Source organism: Tursiops truncatus, chromosome 11, assembly GCF_011762595.2.
Source record: "Tursiops truncatus isolate mTurTru1 chromosome 11, mTurTru1.mat.Y, whole genome shotgun sequence".
NCBI classification, from domain to species: domain Eukaryota; kingdom Metazoa; phylum Chordata; class Mammalia; order Artiodactyla; family Delphinidae; genus Tursiops; species Tursiops truncatus.
The window spans coordinates 18,757,780-18,776,155 of record NC_047044.1 but is presented as its reverse complement, the minus strand read 5'-3'; positions in this window follow the sequence as shown (position 1 = coordinate 18,776,155).

Below are 18,376 nucleotides of genomic sequence, written 5' to 3'. Positions count from 1 at the left end.
TTGGAAGATCAGTGTTTTTGAACATGGAAGGGCAAGACCTTGACTTCCACCCTCAGGAGAATCGGTATCCTTTATCTGACTCCAGTGGTTTTCTAGTTTGGTAGACATGAAATGTGGTAGACATGAAGCGTTTTACTGCACCCTAGGATTGCCTTGCAAACATCACGTCATCCCTTGACGTTGCTGGCATACTAAGGAGAGCAATGAATGTGACAGCGCCTGTTGTATTGCCGTATAACAGGCATGCAATGAATGAAAACAGCAGTAACAGCTACGTACTTACATGCACATGTATGTTAGTATGTTAGTATGTTAGACACTGCCAAGCTCTCCCCATGCCTGATTTCATTTCTTCCCTCATAAACTTGAACCGTGCACCCCCACTTTATAACTAAGGAAACTGAGACACAGAAAGTTTAGATAAGTAGTTCAAAGTCAAACTACATTTCACCCAATTCCAAGACACTGGCTCATAAATACTCTTCCTTCCCTTTTTAAAATAAGACCAACACTGACTTTTAGGACAACAAAATAATAGCACGCTTCTCTTTTCTTTTCACGCCTACTAAAAATGGAATTCTTAATTTCCTCTCACATAAAAATGCCCCGGATCTGTGTTGGGAGGAGAGCGCAACTAGTTGTCTGCTACTTCAGAGAAAATCACTTAATAGCTTCTTTTAAAAATTATTCTGGCAAAAAGGGAAAACGTATCCATGAAATAAGATAAAAACTCACTTAAGATGAGATTGATGGTGACATGAATTTTGTAGATGATTTTCAAACTATCATTTTAATTGGGATGGAATATAATGTGTTGCTGTATGAACAAGGGCAGTGCTGAGTCCTAAGAAAATTGATGTAGAAGGAACATTCAAGAATTCAGCCTATAGACCACTGAGATATTGTGAATGGCCAGAAAGGGGTGGGCACCATGTCGCAAGATGTGCAGTTGTGTACCTGGTAAACTTAGGGCTGACCTTCATTGATTTGGAAGTTGAAGATTTCCCAATCACTGCATGTTATCAATCGCTTTTCATTTAACCTCACAGGTAGAGAAGTAAGTTAATCATAACCTCTGAGTTCATGGCCAAAAATCAAAGCTTCCAAGACCCCTCTCTTGTTTTATTTATTCATTCTCTTTTATCTTCATTCCCCACTCCCATTCCCTTACCCCAGAGGCCACATCCTTAACATGTTTTAATATTTAGCCATGGATTTGTTAAATGCAGGGAAATATTGGAGTGTGTATGTATTTTTCATGGATATGAGTGATGTCGTAGTATAGATTTACTATGGTATATACATGTCCTATAGATTGCATGGTTTCTAACTTTTTTCTTTCAGCTCTGTTCTTAGGATGTAGCCATGCTGCTGAATGTACTGGTTCTTTGTACTTTTAACTGGAGTAGAGTATTCCACCGTGTGTATCCACCACACTTGATTTCTCCATTCCCCAGTGATGGACACCTAGGCTATCTCTAATTTTCCACCACCCCAAACAATACTGCAGTAAGCAACCTCATCCTTGTCCGCTTATATACCTGTGTGAGAATTTTTCTGGGATAGAAGGGTAGGGTTCTGAATCATGGGGAACGTGCGTTCTTAATTTCACAAAGTACTGCCAGACTGCCCCTTTGAACAGCTTGTACTAGTCCACACTCCCACAAGTAGGGCAAAAGAGTTCCTGTTGCTGGGTATCCTCAGTATTTGGCTTTTTCCAAGTGTCTGATTCTTTGCCAGTCTACTCAGTGAGAAAAGGTATGTTCTTGCTGTTTTTAATTTGCATCCCTCCTCTAACGAATGAGTTTGAGTACCTCTTTCTACACCATGCCACATAAGACTTCCCATACTTTCAATAGTTCATTATCAAATACTTTGCCTATTTTTCTGTTGGGTTTCCTGGTTTTTGTCTTGATTTGCAGGAATAATTTGTATGGTCTAGATATTACCCTCGTGTCTTTCTCAAGTCACAAAGATACCATCTCCCAATCTATCACTCTCAGTTAACTGTCAGCTAATGTCTTTCCTTGAGAAAAAATATAATTCAGATGTAATAAAAATCCATCTTAAAATAATGTTGTGGTTTGTGCTATTGGGGTCTTTTTTAAGAAGTCCTTCCTCATCCCTAAGTTGCTAAGATATTCTCTTCTTTCTTCTGTCATCCTTAGAGTTTTCTCTTTCACAGTCAGATCTTTAATCTTTCTGTATCTCTTGTATATGGGATATGGTAATCACCCAGTTGTTTTTTCTTCTCCCTCCATATCATGAGTCAGTTTTTCAATAACATGGGCAAAGACTTTTCCCCATTTTTAGGTCAGAATTTTCTGAGTTGAGATGAAATTGCCATTTATACCTGAGTCTTTCTCTAAAGCTTAATTTTATTCCATTGGTTTATTGCATTATGTCTCCTCTTGTGTCCATATCATACTGCATTTATTATTACAATATGGTTTGGTAGTATATCTTAATATCTGGTTGTCAAGTCTCCCTTCTTGACTGTATGTTTTCCCAAAGTTTATTTGTCTATTAATGCACACTCATTCTTCCATATTTCAGCTGAGACATTAATTGCTTTAACTCTGAATGTATTGGCTAATCTAGGGACACTTGTGTTAAACAGGAGTAGTCAAGAGTAGACATACATGCTAGGTCCCAATTTGTTATGAATGCAGCCAAAGTTTCTCCATCAATATTATGCTAAATGTATGTTTTTGATGTTATAACTATCATCAGGTTTATGAACCCCTCTCTGCCCCCTGTGTGCTGAGGCTTATTTTTATCATAAAGCAATGAATTTAGCAAATGCTTTTTCTACATCTACTGAGAAAATTATGTGACGTATTCCTTTTAGTCTATTAATGTGATGAATCACATTAGTAGATTTTTTTAGATGTTAAACTCTTCTTACAAACTAGGATAAACCTTCCTTAATTATGATATATTAATTTTTATTACACTATTAGATGTGGTTATCTTATGTTTTATGTAAGATTTTCCCATCTCTGTTTATTAGTGAAGTGAAACTGCAATTTTTTACTTGTACCATCATCACCCTATTTTGACATCAAGATTACTGTAGCCCTACACGAGGAGTTGTACAACTTTCCCTGTTTTTATAATTTCTGGAACAACCTATAAGATAGAAATTATTTGTTTCATGAAGATTTGGTAGGGTAGGACCTCTTGTAAATATACTGGACCTGAAAGTTTGGGAGGCAGGAAAAGTAATGGATTATAGTTCAACTTATTTAACTATTATTGGCATATTTATGTTTTCTGTTTCTTCTCATTTTATATTTTTTTCAGAAATTAATTCAGTCTGTCAAGGTCTCAACAAAACTAACATATTATTGTTCAAAACATTCTTTTCTTATTTTGTGAAGTTCTATTGTGTCTACATTTATTTTTCCTGTTTCATTTTGTATTTTGTTTATTTGAATCTTCTCTTATCCTGCCAGATATTTGTCCAATGTGAGTCAGCATTACATAAGACTGCTCCTCTTTATTTTTTGTGTTGTCATTTATTTCATTGTTTCTCCCCACTTTTCTTTATTATGTCTTTGTTTGAGCTTGTTTTGTTGTTCTTTTCCCAACTTCTTGAGTTGAACACTTATTTGTTTTTTTCTTCTTTTTTTCCTGATAAATGCATTTAAAATGAAATGTTTCTAAGTACTGCTTTGGCTGTGTCTCATTAATTTGATACAGTCAGTGTTTTTTACTATTGTTTGGTTCTAAATTTTGAATATAATTTTCTCAATAATCCAAGGGTTATTAGTAATCTACTATTTAATTCAAGGTACTTGAGATATTTTTAACTTTCATTTCTTAATTTTTAACTGAATTACATCATGGTTAAAGAGCCCAGTCTTTATGATTGTGATTTTTTGGAGTTTATTGAAGCCTTCTTGGTGGCCAAGCACATGTGGCCAATTTTTGTAAATGTTCAGGCATGCTAGCAAAGAATAGGTATTCTTTATTTCTCAGATATAGGTAGATAGATAGATATAGATATTTTAACATACTCATTTCAGAAGTTAATAAATCAGACAAAAATGATGTAGAACACAAACAATACATTCAAATGTTTACACATAGATTATAAGTATGTATGTATACATACATATCTTGTGTTTTAATCTAATCTGATAATTCCATCTTTTTATTAGAAAGTTTAACCCATTTACATTTATTATAACAACTTTTATGGTAGGACCTACTTCTGCTATTTTATTTCATATTTTCTATTTCCTGCACTTTTTACTTCATTTCCTCCTTTTGAACCTTTCTATAGAAGAATAGATCAAGTTTCTTCTTACGATTAAGAAGTTATCCTTTCTATTTGTTTTTCTTTGCTGATTGTTATGACCTGAAATATTTGTGTCCCCCCAAAATTTATATGTTGAAGCTTAATCCTCAATGTGATGGTATTTGGAACTGAAGACTTTGGGAGATAATTAGGTCATAAAGGTAGAGCCCTTATGAGTGGGATTAGTGCCCTTATAAGAAAAGATATGAGAGAGTTTGTTTCTTCTCTCTCTGTTCTTCACTATGTGTAATATAATGAGAAGATGGCTATCTGGACACCAGGAAGGGGGCTCTCACCAAACAGTAGATCTGCCGGCAGCTTGATCTTGGACTTCCCAGCCTCCAAAACAGTAAGGAAAAAAAAATTTGCTGTTTTATCCACACAGTCTATGTATGGTATATTTATTATAGCAGACCAAAACTGACTAAGACACTGGTTATCTCTGTTATTTATTTTTTCCATTGAGATATGATTTTTAATTTCATTATTTGTGTTTGAAGAGTTAAACACTCATGTGGATCAAAAATCCAAAAGTAAAAGCATAAATAGTGAAAATTCTGTCACACTCCCATATCCTTCAGGCACCTGATTCTCTTCCCCAAAGACAGCCAATGTTATTATTTTCTTCCAGAGACTTTTAAGCAGATATGTGTTTGTATTTGTGTGTGTACATGTATTCTTTCTCCTCCTTTCAAATAGTAGCACAATATACATGATATCTTGTCATTTTGAACTTTTAACTTAATAATATGTCTTGAAATCACCCTGTTTACTACGTATACCTTCCTCATTCTTTATTAATAGCTCCATTGTACTTCTTTCTATGAATTATCATAATTTAATTGGTACTCTGTTAATTAACATTATTGTAGTTTCCAATCTTTTGCCATTACAAATAATGCTGTGATGAATAACTTTGTATATGTATCATTTTACACATAAGTTAGAATATGTCTGTATGAAAAAAAGACTCTAAGTAGAATTCCTGGGTCAAAGGAGTGGGACATTTATCATTTCAATAGATATTAAAAATTATTAATTATCCTCCAGAGGGTAACCATATAATTTATCATCCAAACTGGAATTTTTTGATAGTGAAAGGAGTGCTAGTGATAATTACACTGACACAACAGATATAAATTGGAACTATCCCAGGCAAATCATTATGTGTAGTTTCCCAATCCATATGGGTTCTACCAGTTTATATACTACCAGAAAAATGTGAGAGTGTCTATTTCCTATAATTTTCCAACCTAATATGAGGTTGCTTACCTCAGTATTGACAAATCTTGACAAGTAGGTTCAGATACACAGAAAGACCAGACATCACTTGAGTAAATCAAACAAATCAGCTGAGTCAGGATTCACAGCAAAAAGGTTATCAACATTATCTAGGGAGAAGCAGGGCTATAGCCCTCACAAGTGAGTACACACACGTGGATGGTAATATCTGAGTGAATGAGAGACATATCAGACCTCATGGAAGCTTGGCACTCGCCTTCACACCAACCTGATGACCATGAGACTAAAACACGTCTGGACAGAGCCTTGCCTGGATCAAACAGAACTCATTGAATGACAAAATATTGATAATTACTGAAGCTAGGTGATAGGTAATTATTTTATTATCTCACTCTTATCGTATTTTTTGTCAATTTCCGTAATAAAAACTTTTAAAAAGAGAAAAAAAAAAACAGAACTCATTAACCTCATCCATACATTGCATAAGCTTATGAAGACGCTACAGCACAAAACCTAGAACCAACTTCCCACTTATCAATCTCTTCATGCTAACATAAACTGCGTAAGCCAAGAACGTTTATGAATTTATTGCTGAGGGAGCAGAACAAATGTTAGATACCCAGACATGTGGCCTTTAGGCCAGCCATGAGGCCTCTTCTGCACTTAACAAATTTTAAAATCCTTGACAATCTGGAGGAAAAAGAAACTCATTATGGTTTTAATTAAAATATCTTTTATTTTGAGCATGGTTTCTATTTACTTTTCTGTGAACTATTTATACCTTGAGTTATACCCCTGCCCTTTACATTTTAAATCATCAGGCAGCACAGAGGCTTGGGCTTTATCCCAAAACCCTGCCCCCAGCCCCAGTTACACTGCACTGCGGATGATACCTGTTCTCCATGGAAGCATCTATAGTTATAATCTGGTATTGTTGTTCTCTGGCACACACACACAAAAGATGTCCAAATTATGATTATTTCTTTAATGGGGAGTTTTGTATTTAGCATGAAGATTTCCCATTGGGGGATTTTAAACATGGTTCTGTGGTCTGGGTGATAGCTTCTGACTTAGAGAGGTTCAGCCCACAATAAATTGTCTCTTTGGTGTCATCTCACCATGCAGCCTAGTTCAAGTAAAACATACCTTTGTCCTGCCAATGGTGGAGTCTAGCTTGCTCTCACTGTGGCCATCCATCCATGTTCAATATTCAAATAAGCTAGAGAGTTTCTTGCCTTTATACATGAGTTAGGCATAGTCCCTACATCCCCCAAATTCCAGAGAACAAAGGCCAAGCTCTCTGTTACGTTCTTTTTAACCACCCTAACTTGGTATAAGGTGAAGAGGAAAGACGTCTGGAAAGAAAGGAGAAATGTGACAGCACACTTATCAATGGAAAGAAAAAATTTCACAGCACACTAACGAATCTCTCTCCAATAAAATTCTCTATTCCCATCGTTTGTGTTGGTCTCTTAGACTCCTCTTATAAATCCTTAAAGTGAGTGATGAGTTGAAGGTTGCAAAATGGGCCTCACCATCTCTTAGGGTGTCCTGTAAGAGTCTCAGACTCCAAAACAACAACCACAAAACCATGACATTTAACATACCATTAGAGTAGTAGCAGAGCCTATGGGGCTCAAACAAATTCAGATGTTCCTTTAAGTGTGTAACTAGGGCCATGCATTTATGTAGAATTTAGAAAAGGAGAATGTTGGGAGGTAATTTCCCCAGCATTTCTGCATGTCTTGGACTACCTTTCCAAGGGTATTTGCACAGCAAACAGCCTTGGAAGTGGAAGATATTATCTCCCTCTGGGTCAAAGGGCAGATTTGTTTCCTGATCAGCATAATAGATAGAGAACCTCTCCATCCCTGAAGAAATTCTATCATAATAAAATCTTTCTCCTCTCCCCAGAGAAGATTTTTGTTGTTCCAGGGTAAAGAGAATGCCTCTCTTTGGAGAGGAGGATGGGAAAGTTGCCATCAACCCTTAAATAAGACCCGAGTTTCCTAAGCTCAGTATTCCTCAGCTGTGACACAGATCCAGCGTGTGATCAGCACCCACCCAGATTCACTCTGCTTTGACACCCATGGACTTGAGGGACAAGGGGAGCCAATGTAAACCTGAAACATGTTGCCTATTTTGCTCCGACCAATTTACTGCCTAAATTCATTTGGGCTTGTTGTTTCCTTACTGGCCAATTTCTGGAAGTTTGGCATGGCCTAGTAGTTATACTGGTATTTGGGAACTGCTCAACCCACTTGATGCAGAAGAAACAAAGATGGGGCATATGTGGCGAGCTGCCCCATTTTCTTTCTTTCTCTCTCAGGAAATAGAAGCTCTGAATGTTAGCTAGCCAGCCCCAAGGCCTCCCAAAATAAAAGCATTTCCCAGGCTTCCTTGCAGCTAGATGTAATTACAGGTCTAACATTTGACCAAGGAAATACAAAGAGAAGTGGTCTGTGCAACATCTAAGAATTGTTCCTAAAGGAAGCTGCCCTTCTCCTTCTCTTTTCTCCTTTTTGCGGGTCAGAATGTAGAAATGCTGACTGGAGTTCGAGGAGCCATATTGGATTATGAGGTAAAAGTGGGAATGGGGGCCATGCTTTTCAGAGCAAAAATAGAGAAGGATCAAGATAGAAGGAGCCTGGTTCTTGACACCATGGACCATCACACCAGCAGCCTTGGACTGCTGACTTAGACATTGACATAAGAGAAAAATTAACTTCTATTTCTATTTTGTTTATACCCATGTATAATTTTGAAATTTCTGCCACTCACAACTGAATCTACTTCCAGCAATAGAAGAGACGTGGGGATGTTCTTTAAGATGGATTTATCTGTCCAAGCACTACTCTTTCCTTATCAGAATTTAAAGAACAATGCAATGTCTCACTGGAAAAATTTAGGAATCCCACCCTTCCACCCCGCATCCTGCACAGGCAGCTGGCTCTGAGCTTCTTCAGAACCTCACTTCTATGGTCTGCTTCTTTTTAGTCTAACTTTTCCCACACAGACAACCCAGAAATCTGAAGATTGCTATCAATCAATGCCCACACAAGCTAACAATTAATGTATGAAGAGGTTTTCATCAAAATAAAAATTAAGGCAGGCTATTCTAGGAATTCTTAGCAGAACTTAGACATTTCCTTGGGGTATAATAAAATCAGTCGGTAAACCAAATGCACTTGATCAAATTTATTAAATGTACATATATAAAATCTTAAGACTCTGGAGCCATTAGTTTAGCATCCTTCTTGGCGATCAGATTGAAGTCACTGTGTTGTCATTCATACACTCATTCATTAAATAAATATTTGTTGAGTATATTCTATGTGTTGGTCACTGTTCTAGACAGTGATGAGCAGGACATTCCATGCTCTCATTGATTTCACATTCTATTAGGGGACATGACCAGTAAACAGGAAAAGAACAACAACAACCAAAAAAACAAGATACACTCACTACTGATATGGCCAAGAAGAGATCAAGTCTTAAAAAGAGGTATTATAAAAGAGATAAACTGTTTTGAAGAGGCTGATTTAAGTCGGATGCACAAGGAAGACCTATTCAACAAGGTAATATTTGAAATGAGAACTGAATTATGAGACAGCGCCACTCCAGATGCAAAGATATGAGGGGAGAAGGGTCCCACTGGAGGAAACATCTGCACAAAATCTCTAATACAATGAACAGGGGAATATTTTGAGGAACAGACAGAGGCCAGTTGTGGCTGAAGTAGAGAGGGAAGGGGAGAGAGGGAAGAGCTGAGTCTGGAGAGGTGGGCAGGACCAGTTCATGTATTTATAGCCAGTGGGGTACTAAAGCCAGCTCGTGTAGTTGTGAGAGAGCTGATTCTTCAGTTCTGTGAGCCTGTTGCTAAACACGTCCCTGATTATAAACTAAATTATATAAACTTAAAATTAAATAAATTACATTTAAGACAAAGGTTATAAATCCTCAAGATTTAATTATTTCATAATTACTTTACTCAATTTTATCATCCATGCTCTTAAGGTTATTTACGCCCATTTTATCTGGGCGGTAGAAATACTACATAATAATATGCTACCACACCTCTCTTCTCAACATCATACGTACATTGATAGCTTGAAATCTGCCAAAGTGGGAATGTTTACTCCGTGGAAATCAGCAAACACTACAAGTCAGGGGTGAAGTCAGTGGGTTGTTAAACATTTACCACCATCCCACCAACAATAGTGACAGCAGCAAAGCCACAAGTAGGACTGGATCGAAGTCAGATGCCTCAGAGGCAGGACAACAGTATCAGTCAGGGATTGAAGACACGTTGGGGCAGAGCGGGCTCAGCTACTGGTCAGTAGAGCTATGGCATCAAATCCAAGCAGATAAGGGTAAGATTCGGTTTAAGAAAAATCCAAGGTCAAAGCCAGGGGAAGCTGCCGCAATAGTGGGGCTCGGTAAGGGCTGGTGCTCAGCTGGTCAACGCAAGTACTGCCTCTTCCAAAAAGCACTTCCTCCAGGTGGGAGCCATCACCCCTTCTTGACTCAGATAGCATCTTGACTTTTCTTCTGTAACTAAACACATAAATTCTCTCGTTGTCTTGTTTTCACTATCTGTCTCCTCCTTCTAGATTAAGAACTCTCAGACTAGAGACCAAATCTTAGTCTTTCTAAATTTCAGGACTAAGCACGGTGTCTGGTGCATAATACTAAGTACACAATTCACATTAGTTTAATCAGAAATGTAGAAAAATATGTACAAAAATGTTCAGGTCAGAAAACTTTGGGGGGGGAGTGAAAACTTCATCAACAGGGGAAATAATTAAATTACATTTCATTCACATAGTAGCCATACAAATTATTTTTTAAATCATAAACATTTATCATACTTAAAATGCACACAATCCAACCCATGACAAATAGAAGTTAAATATAAAATTTTGTATTCCCCATTGTGTAAATATGTCAGGAAGAATACAAAAACAAAAAAAAAAGAATGAGAAAGAGGCGTTTTCTTTAGACTGTGGGATTGGGAGAGAGGTTTTTTTGTTGTCTTTGTTGTTATCTCTTCCATTTAAACGTCTATGAGGAAGGAAATTTGCAAAGAGAGAAGGTAGCTTGCCTAGAAAACTTGCCCAAAGCCATGCTGGATTTCTAATTAGACGTAAATGAGCTAGCCTTCGGCTTTATTCTTTCCATCTCATCCTCTCTGGAAAGAGAAAGGGACAAATATTTATTCTGCCTTTAAATATTTATTCAGTATCAGGCATATTGCAAAGGTTGTCTTACTTAATTCATTCTATTGTATAAGCCAGTGAGAGAGATTTTGAATATTCCCGTTGTACGGGTGAGGAATCTGAGATATTGTGGTCTTGTAGGAGAGGAGGCAAAAGACCTGGGGTGGTGACGTTAGTCTTGAGAAAAATACTCGTCATCATTTCCTGTTTACTCTTGAGCGACAGAAGAGCTCTCTGTGGAAGGTGAGGGTGGTATACACACCCCTGTCCACTCAGAGACCCCTCTTCCCTGTAGAGCCTTGGTAGGTTTGACCATTTGAAAGCTAGGGTCTTGGTGGCTGCAGTCATTACTCATTGAGTGATAAATTTGGGAAACACATCTACTGAGGCCCACAGCCTACCAGACCGATGGGATGCTCAGTTTCTTGGTAAAACACATGCATGATCTTAGACATAGATTCTAATTCTTCTGCATCTGTCTCACCAGGGGGAAGCTGGCTGAACTCTAAGGTTGAGGAGACACTTGGGGGACTAGAAGTGAGTGAGATTCATCCATACAACCTAAAAATACATGTTAAGCTTTTGCTGCAATACAGGCACTGTTTTAGATTCAAGGATGTAACTGCGTCCCTGAGTTTATGTTCTTTTTAGGATGTGGACCTTAATAAAATTACAGGAATAAATTCAAATTTACAGCTGTCACAGAGGACATGAAGGAGATGTACATGATACTGAAAGAGCCTTTCCCCAGGAGGTTTTCTTGATCTCAGAATATGAAGTAGAACATACCTAGATGAAAGAGGAAGGGAGGAACCTGGAACTGTCTGGAAAGTTCCAGGCAGAAGGAGCAGCATATGCAAAAGTATGTGGTGGAAACAGTGGAGAACGTGGTTGAAGATGCAGCTGGAGAGCTAGAGAAAGCCAGACCATGCAGAGTCTTGTAGACCATTTTAAGATTTTTTTTAAAAAATCTTTAGGCTGAAAGAGTTGCAAAGCCATTGAAGTATGTAATGAGATGGTGTTTCTCTGAGATTTGCATTATCATGAGATCACTCTGGCTGAAGTGTGGAGAGTGGAGGTGGGGTTGGGGACCGGGCAAGAGCAGTTAAGACGTGATTACATTTGTCCTGGTGAGAAATGGTCATGGTTCCTTGGACTAGAATGGTACTGATGGTAGAGACGAAGAAAGTAGGATGCATTTGATAAAGACTTAGAAGGTATCCATTTAGCTATGGTGGGTGAGGGTGAAAAACAAGTCAAAGATGATTCCTAGGCTGCTGAGTCGATGGAGAGAGTGCCATTCTCAGAGATGGCTCCATGTTTGCTCTTGACAGACCAAAGAGATCCATTGAGTTGGGCTCTCCAGGCTAACCATTGAAAAGATGCCTGTGGAACTGAAACTCATTGGGATATTAAGTTAAAGGTGGAGAACCTAGACCTTCCTTTATGTGTGGTGTTTCTAAAAGCAATTTTTCTATTTTACTTTTTGATTTAGAGAGTATCTTCACATACATTATCTGTAAGATACAAATTATTCTTTCCATTTTGAAAATGAGGAAAAAATTAAGTGATTTGTCCAGTCACACAGGCTATCTTGAGTCCAAATTCCATGCTCTTGTTCCTTAACTTCAGCCATTCAATCATTCTTTCATTCATTCAATATATGTCTACCATTTACGCACAGGCACTGGAGGCAGATTTATTATGGAGCTTATGAAGCTAAAGCATTAGGGTCCTGCACGTACATAGACTCCTTCATGGCTCCTGGAGGGACTCTAGCAATGGTTCATATATAGACATATATTTCTCTAAAATGTTCCAAAGAGAGTTAAACCACAATCAGGTAAGACTGCCGTCTCTTTCCACTCTGAAGTCCTCTTCATCATACGTTTCATGCAGAGTGGCCCAGACATCATTGAGATCAAGCTAAGGAGAAGTTACATTTATTGAATAATTTGCATTTAGTGGATGCATTTATGTCATCTGCAGTCATTTTCATGGATAGCTCTCGCTGCTTGTCTGCCTGTAAGAAGTGTTTCAGGGACACTCCTACTGTTCACTGCCCTGGGTCACTGAGTCTTAAGGTTCGAGGTCAGAAGCCTTGAGAGTGTGGTCTAAGTGTCCAGTTTTCTTCAGCCCCTGGTCAAAACAGTTTCCTTTCCGGGGATCTAATGCACAACAAAGTGACTATAGTTAACGATACTGTATCGTATGCGTGGAATTTACTAAGCAGGTGGACCTTATGTGTGCTCATCACATGCGCGTGCGCACGCACACACACACACACACAGAGGAAAGAAGAAAAAGAAAATGGTAATTATGTGAGGTGATAAGTATGTTAATTAACTTGATTGTGGCGACGTGAACAGCAAAACATCAAGTTGTACACCTTAAATGTATGCAATTTTAATTTGTCAATTAGTTATACCTCAATAAAGCTGGGGGAAATATCATATGCTTGGGCAACTCCCCCTAACCCCCCAATTTAAAAAAAGACCCGAATTTCTTTCCTTGTTAGGAATATACTTGATAATAAAGCATGAGGATGAGAAGGAATCGATGGAAAGTTAAGATTTCCAAGGTGGAGCTTCTCTGAGTGCAGACAACACCCAAGATATAGCCTCGAGGGAGCATAGCCAAAGAGGAGTGGAGGTTAAGTTTGTTGGAGTCTCAAAAGTCGAGGAAACGAGAGGCTCTGTGCTCGGTAGGTTGTTCCAACAGCCCTTTTCTTCCCACTGCAAATTTTAGCCAATTCTTCGGGGTCAGCATCAAAGACCATCCCTTAATAATTTACCAATCCTCTCCACCCCCTTCAGAAGTCAGCAGGACACCCCTTAACCCAAAGAAAGTATATTCATGAGACTAGTGTAACTTCTTTATCAGAAGAGATTAATTCTTCATAGCTCTGAATAATGGAGATTGTGTCTTATCACCTGAAATGCCTCTAGAGTACTAGTTCTCCATCTTCAGTGTACAAAAGGACTACTCCATAGCTTGTTATAAAGGCCAACTGGCCAGATTATGACTTGGTGGGTCTGGGATGAAGCTTCATAATCTGAACATTAACAGCACGTCATGTATTTCTAATGTAGGTATTGTGTGGACGTGATACAGACAGCATGGTGCTCTGTGCTTGAACTGAATTGTATGGGATAGAACTAGTAAAATCAACTTGCAATGAATGGAATTACAAGATTTTCACGCAGTCCTCACTGCAGTTCAAGAAATAACCGGCAGGTGGCGAGAGACTCATACAACCCACCTAGGAGGACTTCGAGCTTCCTTGGCCGCCAAATCCCAAACCAAAAACTGCTCAGGAAGTCAAAGGGAATCCTGTGACCCAAGCAAAGCCGCCTTTAGCCAGAGTGGTGAGTTTCTTCTCTTTGCATGTGAATCCTGATGAGCCAATGGCCCATCTCTTACTCTGGCCCCCAGGGCTGAAGTTATGCTGACCCCATAATGCAGCCTCTGGCCCCTAGGAGCCATGATCCTGGCACTAGCAAGGACTGGTCTCCATCATGAAGCGGTATGAGGTCATGTGCCTTCTGAAGGTCCTTGCAGTAAAGATCAGCGAAAGATGTTTGTCTGCTCAAAGAGGGAAGCTGTTGCCAATAGAGGGTCATGTGGTCGTGCCTGTATTGTCTGTGTAGTCAGAGCTGAAGGGGAAGCATTTTACTCAGTCCCCTTATTTTTTAGATGGAGAATTGTCTAGGAGAGAGTAAGCCATTTGCCCAAGGGCACAGAGATAGAAAGTTCCAGAACCTGGAGTCTGTCTGACTTCAAGTGGCTTGCCTTGTCACTGCACTTGATACTACAGGTGTTAACGGGTGTGTGCGTGGGTGTGTTTACTTCATGAGTGTCTGCTCATGAATTATTGTCATACAGGAGAAGCTGGGGGTGACCATCTGGTTGGGGAAGAGGGGTTGGACGTGTTTGCATCAACAAGTCCACTTTTTACCTAGATCGTGTATTTACTTGGGGGTAACCTGGAGGATGAGGGAGGGTGAGAGCACACACTAACAGAGCATGAGGGGAGAGGGCAGAGGGCTCTCCATTGTTTTTAAACTGTGTTTTAATGGACCTTCTTGTCTTATACTCCTCCTTTTCTGTCTACTAAGCTAGAAGCTGACTGAAGGCAGATTGTCTTATTTATCTCTGATTACATTCAACAGTTATTTGACGAATCAGTGAGCACGTCAACCTTGATCATTTTGGGATCAAAGCAATATTTTCTAACATCTGAGATGAATAGCACATACCTCCTGTGATGTATTTCAGTATGCTTATATTTACCTGAGAAATGCATATACAGTGTTCACTCGGTGCCCAGCACGGTTCTCAGCGTTTTACAAATATTAACTCATTTAATTTTGTTTTTGTTGCTGTTTATTTAAGGTTCCACGACAACGAATAACCATGTATCAGAAATTACCCTCTTCCTCTCCCTCCACCTCCTACCCCCAAAGACTCTGCAAATGCTAGGTCTAGGGAAGGGGGAGCGGGGAGGAAAGAGTTCAACTGTCCCACTTTGGGGGCCCACAGTTGCCCAAGTAGACCCTGGGCCCTGGCAGCGGCCTCTTTCTTGCTAACCTGGTGCGAGCAAACTTTCCCCTTGGCCGGCTGGGGCCAGCGTCAAGGTCTGCACCGAGGTGCAGACAGCTCGCAGCCGCTGGCTGATTTATAGGCCAGAGCATTCCCCGGCCGCGCCGCAAGGAGTCGGGCTGAGCTCGGACTTTGGGGAGGTGATGATGGACACAGGACACGTGGCCACACAATGGGGACACACGACTGACCTCAGTCACTTCGGCAAACTGCCCCTGTTTTCAGGAGGCGGCAGGAGCGTTTCAGGAGCTCCAGCTCTAGGGCCCCGGGCGGCGCCTGCGTTCCTCTCCCCAGCAGGCAGCGCCCCTCGCCCGCCCCGGTGAGCGCAGAGGGCGCCCAAGGGCCTGCTGGGCCCCCGGAGCTCTCAGAGGCCTCTGACCCTCAGCCCCAAAGTCCTTCCCTCAGCATGCGAGCCTTGGTGGCTTCCATATTTTGTAAAGAAAGGCACACGAACCATCTCCGCTTGGGGGCTGAGACTGGCCAGGGCGCGCTGGGAGTGAACTTTCCCGGCTGGTCAGATAGGGACACCCGGGTATTTTGCGATGTCACCAGGCGGCCGGGCAGGGCCTGGGTGACAGAGGAAGCGTCAAAAGGGGGGGTGGACTGTGCGTGTTGTGTGTGTGGCAGGAGGTGGGGGGCTGTGAGGAGAGGGAATCAGGGGAATGAATAGGGGGTTGGGGACGCCTGCATTTGAGAAGAAGCAATCAAGATACGGAAAAAATAAACGGATTTTTTTCTTCCCTGCTATATGCAAACTGTCACTTCGGGTTAGACTGAGCCTTTATCTGGCTCATTAGCATGAGCTGTGGCTAACGCGCTTAAACCCTCTAATTATTTATCATGCCGTCACGGAGCGGGTCGCCAGCCCGGGGCGCATCGCCACCCCGGGGCGCACTTGCGGGGACCCGGGGCGCAGCGCGCAGTCTGGCTGTGCGCTACCGGGAAAGACCCTCCCCGCCAGGGCCCCGCGGGGCGCTGCTCCACGAGACAGCTTTGCAGAGTTGTTGGGGTGTATCAGAAGTGCCCTCTCCCCAAAACTCACCCACGGGGAGCTGATGCAGCACTCAACTCTCGTCTACACTCGCGCCCAATCTTCTCTATTGCCACCCGAAGCTGGAGCGACGGGGAACAGGATTTTTGCAAAACTGGAAGGCAAAACTGGAAGGCAAACTAGGAGCTGGTGTGGGTGGTGTGTTGGGTGCACTCTTTAGAAGGACCTCGGGGAGAGCCCAAAGGCTGCAGGAGTCCTCCTTCCAACCCTCCTCCCCACCGAGTTCCAAGAGAGTTCAGAAAGTCGCGGGTGGGCGGGGGTGGGGGGTGGGGAATGCGCTGGGCTGACAGCCGGCCCACTCACGTCCAGGGTCCTATTCAGAAAACAGTTTCAAAATAAGTTAACCTCCATCGGGTGTTTTTTTCCCCCTCCCTTTCTAATTGTCCCCCCTTCCCCCTCCGTCTCTCCGTTCTCATCTGTTTTATGTTCCTCTGCGTTCTGCCAACTATTTTATCTTTATTCCTTCTCTTTCTCTCTGGCCATTCATTCCTTTTTTGTGTGTGTGGCTTCCCCGGCTGATGTGAGGGCTCGTTACCACCCACTGCACGCTCGCTCCTGTAGCTGAGGTGTTTCTATACAAACTGGAGCGTCCAGTTGTCATATTAATTATTACACTGAGTAATGACTGAAATGGTCAAAATAAGGGGAGAGTCGAGAGCGCTTTTTCTTGCTGCTCAAAGATTCAGCAAAGAAGCCGTGCAACAAAGCACTAATTGGTCCCCAGAAACACTCCGACAAGGCATGGAAGATAGGTTTCATAGAACCCGGCGATTGTGAAGGGGGGAAAGCGCTGAATGGACCCCACGCTCCTTTTCTAAACTCTCTTGCTGAGCAAAAAATGGACCTCTGTTTGAATACTGCCCTGATCCTTGAATACTATACCCAGCAGAGAAAAAATGCACCATTTATTGTAAGTTTTTTTTTTTCTTCTCCAGCTATTCATGGGTTCTCTGTGAAGAATCAGCTGGTTTTGTTTACCGTGAAAGACCTTTACTTTATTTCCTTTCTTGGAGGAGGTGGGGAAGCAGGGGGGAGGGAAGGAGAGCCATGTGCCTAGACAGAGAGGAGCTGGTCTACTGTAACAAAATAGGGTGTAACAAATCCTACAAAAGTTTCGAATGTATTGATTCTTTGGAGAGCTATATAGATTAACGACTTTCTTTATGCTTATCCGAGGAAGGTATTTAATCATAATGTAAATGGGGCTTTAGAAAAAATAAAGACTTAGCAGCGTTATTTCTCCTTATTTGAAGAACTTCAAAAGGATTTGTGAGGTTGGCTGCAAATTACCCCCTCCCCCTCCCGACCTCCCCTCCTTCACCAAAAAGCCACGAGAAAATAATAGTTTGTGCTTTTTTTGTTTTTTTTTTTTCCAGTTTTTTTCCCCCCTTTGTAAGGCGTATGGAAAAAGCAAATAGATTGGTTTGGAGCATGGATTCCTTAATGCAGGTGCAGGCCTGGCTGCTGTGACCAAGCAGCTCAGCCAGGTCTCTGGTCTGTGTACTTCTGCCCCCGACTGCAACAGCCCATCCCAGGCTGGTCAGACTCAACCCAGGCTGGGCAGCGCCGCTTCCGAACTTACCTTGGGAAGGGTGTATTGGAGACAGCAGACCTCACAGTAATGAACTTCTCATCTCCCCTGGGTAAGACAGTGTCAAGCACAGGCTCAGAGCCGCATACATCCCAGGACAGAGGCCCTGTGTTACAGCTACTGGAGGTGGGTGTCTGCTCTGAATTCCTTGCACGCGCACTTTTCTCAAAGAACCCCGGGTTTATGGGGCTTAACACTCACCAACATTGAAGGCTGCAGCAAAAATCTCCTGTTCAAATCAAGGCTCTGAGGCCTGCGTTCATCTTCGTCCTCCCTTTGCCTTTTATTCAGGATCCACTGTAAATATAATTGTATTAAATGATTCATTCAATGGGAAACCTAGTTTCACTTTCAGTATGAACTCC